Genomic DNA, 5077 nt, shown 5'->3' on the forward strand with positions numbered 1-5077 from the left:
TCCCTGAATGATTCTTAATGCTTCATTGAGACTGAAACAGAGGAGCCTTAGTTGGAAGCCAGCAGACCACTCTAGAGCCCAGGAAAGAGAGGATGGCAGTTGGGAGACCTGTTGGAATTAGAAGTGGAGGAACCCCCTTTGGAGGAAAGGTTTGCTGGACCTGATGGGAGACTCCATGTGAAAGGTAAGGAGGACTCAGGGACCACATTCTTCAACAATCAGAAAGGAGGAGGTGATGCCGGCAAGACTGGGGTGTAATGGGGTGAGAACCAAGAGTTCTCCTTGCGGCAGGTTCCATTGGAAACATCTGGGAGACCTCAAGTAGAAATGCCGAGTCTGTTTCTAGGAGTCAGAGCTCAAAAAGGAGGAGCAGGCCAGTCAGCATCAAGGACTTGCCACCACACGGCCCACAACAATGGACCCAGGGGAAGAGGAGCTCGGGACGAGTCCAGGGTCACGGGCATTAGAGCCACTATGGAGAGGAACCTGCAGGAAGAAAACCAGGAGAGCACCGTGCGGGGAAACCCAGAGAGGCAAGCACATCGGGCCAGGGCCGGCTGAGTTCAAGCTGCAGACAGAGGAGAAAGGAGGCCAAGAGGCTGAGTTTGGCGATTTTCTTACAAGTGGGTGGGGTGGCGGCAGATGCCAGACATGGGGGAGGGTGAAGAGGGAAGGGCAGGGGATGAGGTAGGAGCAGCCAGGGTCGCCCACTCTTGGGAGGAGTGTGACTGTGACAGCAGCAAGGCTGTGCAGCTATGGCTGGAAGGGCAAGGGTCTTGGAGAGGATTTCTTTAAAGATGAGGTACAGCGTGTTCATGTTCGCATGCTGATGGGAATGTGCTGGCAGGAAGCTGGAGAGGAAAGATGCAAAGGAGAGAGGGGTTAACCCATCCTCACATTCCCCTGGCTTCCCCAGCAGAGATGAGAGTGACCTTGCCCCTGGACCCAGACCCAGGCACCTGGTCCCTCCCCAGAGCTGGATGGAGGGCCAGGGCCCAAGGCCTTGGGGTACAGGAAACTGGGAGGGGAGGGCCTGTCTTGCCGTGGAAGTAGAAAACCGACACTGGTAACTGAGTAACTTCTGGGAAGGGGGCAAAGGCACTGGCAGACGCTGGAGGAGCAGAAATAATCCGTCCCGCTTGGGCGGTGAGGCGGAGCTGATGCAGGGCGAAGCATCCCCCTTGGGGACCCAGGCACAAGCCCTGTTCTCAGTCTTCCTCTACCCAGTCCCCTACCCCCAGGGGAGTGATGGAGCTCTGTAGGCAGAGCACCATCAAGCCAGGGGCATGCACTCAGTGCCAGGGCCAGCCAGCTCAGTTCCCTCCACCTCAGAGCCACTGCCTGCTTCAGACCCTCAGCAAGCATACTACCCAGACAGAGGGACTGGCCAGATCCTCCCTGAGCTCCTGCCAGGCAGAGGAGCCTGAGCTCAGGGTTCTGGTTCTGCCCATCCCTCAACCCCACCAACTGCTCCCTCTCCAATCATCCCAGCTGCTCAAGTCCCAACTCACCATCCCCCCCCCCCCCCCCCCCCCCCGGCCCCCTCCCCACTCCTCCCCGCCTCCCACCCCCCCCCCCCCCCCCCCCCCCCCCCCCCCAGGAGACAGGCTTCTGTCTTCTCGGTCCCCAGCCTGTGCCCTATACCTCCCTGCCCCGCCCCTGGCTAGATTCCAACTTCCTCCAGCTGCCTCACAGCATCTGTGAGTGGACTGAGTGAGTGGTGGGCTGGTCTGCGAGTGCAGCGGCTGCTGATGGGATCCGGGCCTTCTCCCTTTTGTTTCGGCACCTCTGTCCTCTCTCACCTTGGGGCGAAGGCTGCCCAGGTTCACCTCTAAGATCACATCTCATGGGCCAACAGTCCAGATGAGGGAGGCCAGATGAGGAATTTCTGCTCTGGGTTCAGCTCCCAGGTATGTCTCCTCCTCCACAGCAGACCTTGTCCCAGGAAAGCAGGGGTTTGAGCAAAAGAAGGTGCCAGGCTCCAGAGAAGGGGGTTGGGGCCCTTTCTGCTGAGGAGGAAAAGAAGGTGAGAATCACTGACCTGGGAAGTTTCCATGAACTGTGGCTATGGGGGAGAAGGGAGGGAGAGGGCAGCCGGAGCGGGGCTAAGTGCAGGGGGAGGGAAGCAAGCTCACAAAGTGCTTTCCTTACCATAAACTTCTAATTAGATCCCATGGTAAACAGACACCCTGGACCCGCCGGGAGGAATGAGAAGGCATGGGCACTCTTGCCACCAGGACATCGGAGCAGGTAGAAGTGTTTGGAGAAAGCAGGAATCATGGGCCTGGACCACTGGGGGTGCTGATTCTAGGTGAGGGGGAGGCAGCTTGCCCGGGTAGGACACAAAGGCTGTGCCTATCCCCGCCCCCCCTCTGCCTCCCGGCATGGAAGTGTGGTCTGTTAATGGGCACACTGTGAACGTGAGTGAGAGGGAAGGGGTCCTGGGGGGTCCTTGGGAGCCCCGAGATCTGTATCTGCTGCTGACTCAGCCATTCCCCCCATCCCCACCCCACGACACCTCTCTTCCAAGCTGATGGGAACAAAGCGACCGCAAGTTTCCAGTTGTAAAAACTGGGGAGGGGCCATCAAGAACAAAGATCAAGGCTTCGGATTTTCCATGACACTTGCACAGGGGCGGGGGCACCGGGCCTATCGGGCACAGTTGCCTTGGCCCAGGCCCTCTGGGAAGCAGGAAGCTGCCATGGGGGCACGGGGCAGTGCCTGCCTCACCACTCGCGGTGCCCTCACCACACAGCGGCCGTGCCAGGAGGCAAGCTGACTGCCCTGCATGGCTGTCTGCACTGCATGTCCTGAACTCTGGGCCTTCCCAGCCCCAATTCCTCCCAGCTCTCTCAGACCAGATAGCCTCAGAGGCCAGGAGCTCAGCCAGCAGCCACTGAGCCCGCAGCACTAGGCAGAGGTCAAGACTCAGGAGGGAGAATGGGAAGGAGACAGAGACAGTGCATAGGAGAAGGGAGTGTGGACTTTGGGGTGGATGGGATTGTAGGGTAGCTGGAAGTCAAAAGGCAGCTGGAACCGGGCTGCCTCCCAGGGTCAGGCCCATCTCTGTGTCCTGCTGTACCATGCCGCCCACCTCAGGAAGACTGGGGGAGCTGGGTTACAGAGGAGTGAACCCCAGACACATGATGGTGCATCTTTTTGGTGGAGTACTCTTTAGCTGTTAAAAAGAAAAGTGAAAGAAATCTATATAGACTGACAGGGAAGATGACCAAGGTATAGTCAGTGAAAAAAAGTTGAAAAACAGTATGTAGATTCTGATACTATTTTCTTAGAAATAATTATTTTTTTTTTTATTTTTTTTTTAAAGATTTTATTTATTTATTTGACAGAGAGAAATCACAAGTAGTCAGAGAGGCAGGCAGAGAGAGAGAGAGGGAAGCAGGCTCCCTGCTGAGCAGAGAGCCCGATGCGGGACTCGATCCCAGGACTCTGAGATCATGACCTGAGCCGAAGGCAGCGGCCCAACCCACTGAGCCACCCAGGCGCCCAGAAATAATTATTTTTAATAAGCAACTATTAATGAACAACTTTTTTTTTTTTAGATTTTATTTTTTTTTTATTTGACAGAGAGATCACAAGTAGGCAGAGAGGCAAGCAGAGAGAGAGAGAGGAGGAAGCAGGCTCCCCGCTGAGCAGAGAGCACGACGTGGGACTCGCTCCCAGGACCCTGAGATGATGACCTGAGCCGAAGGCAGCGGCTTAACCCACTGAGCCACCCAGGCGCCCTAATGAACAACTATTAATTAGCAACTGTTGTCTTTAGATATGTGTATCTAAATAACTATTTGTGCTTAGAAAGAAGTATGAAAGGATACATGCTGAATTGTTAAAAGAAATTATGTTTGGGATCATTTGGATTAGAATTAGAAAAAAAGGAGAGACTTTTGTATTAGAAATTTCTGTAACAACAATGAATTAAAAAAAAAAAAAAAAGACGTGGGGGATGGTTGCAAGCAGTCCAAGTGTGCAGATGGAGCCGGGCGCACGGACATGCCAGGTACACACACACTCACAGAACTATGCTACACGAACCACACCTGGCCCACCAAGGAGGATCCCGCTGGTAAGTCTGGCAAAGACTTGGGCACACACCTGGCTCAGGCATATCCTCCTGGTCCCAGGCTGCCTTGGCATGTGTCAAGCAGGGCCCTTTCTAGGCATCTATTCCATCCCAGATGGTCTTCTAGCTCCTTCTAGCTAGAGAGTAGCTTCCCTACCTTTCAGATACTCTCCCCTGGGCCTCCATCCTTTCTTGCCAGGTTCCCAAACAGCCAGGCCCTAGGGAGTCAGGAGAGACAACAAATCCAGGAGGGAAGCACCTGGCTTGGCTGTGAAGAGGGCCCCCCCCCCCCCCCCGGCTTCTCTGGGCACTGGGGAGCTGCTCTCCAACATTCCAACACCAGGGTTGTCCCAGGGATTCTGATTTGACTAAGAAACTGCCCCAGGCATCAGCCAATCCAAATATCCTCCTGGTTTTCCACTTACTGGTTGGGTGGCCCTTGACTTGTTATCTAACCTTTCTGAGCCTCAGTATTCTCATCTGTAAAGTGGGAATAATAAGGTTACTGTGAAACTCAAAGATGATACTATCTAAGAGAATGCTTTGGAAGATAACAAGGAAATGATGATCACAAAAGTCAGGAGACAGTTCCCTCTGGGGCGGAGGGGTGGGGCTGATGAGGGAGGCACACAGGACTTCCGGGGTGCTGATGGTTCTCTATTTCTCTACCTGGCCCATGGAAACATGAGTGTATGATTTAAATTATTTATTAAACTCTACATATATGTTTAATAGAAATCTTACTTTTTTTACTAAGAAAAAAATGCTTTGCAAGGTTTCGTGTTCTGCATAAACGTACAATTGTATTAGGAAGTACAAATTCCCATTTGTTCTCCCTGAGCAGCCTCTGGGACTTGAAATTTTACTGTGGTCCAAGTTAGCCAGAGGTAAGGATCACCTAATAAGTAGCTATTTCAGTTATAAGTTTAGACCTGTGTTGTCTTCCTCACCAGGGGAGACCTGAGGGCAGACGTGCCTCTAGGGTGTGCATGATTA

At 53.7% G+C, this 5077-nt stretch overlaps 1 long non-coding RNA gene across 2 annotated transcripts; it reads left to right on the forward strand.

The window, feature by feature from the left end:
• Window positions 1–1719: 1719 nt before the first annotated feature.
• LOC132020670 (uncharacterized) lies at window positions 1720–4790 on the forward strand. 2 transcript variants are annotated; one of them, XR_009405058.1, is made up of 3 exons: window positions 1720–1910; window positions 2169–2250; window positions 3589–4790. It is a non-coding gene; the product is annotated as an uncharacterized LOC132020670 (long non-coding RNA). The 2 variants fall into 2 exon arrangements; XR_009405057.1 differs by lacking the exon at window positions 1720–1910 and adding an exon at window positions 1933–2026.
• The last annotated feature ends 287 nt before the right edge of the window (window positions 4791–5077 follow it).

Source organism: Mustela nigripes, chromosome 6, assembly GCF_022355385.1.
Source record: "Mustela nigripes isolate SB6536 chromosome 6, MUSNIG.SB6536, whole genome shotgun sequence".
NCBI lineage: Eukaryota > Metazoa > Chordata > Mammalia > Carnivora > Mustelidae > Mustela > Mustela nigripes.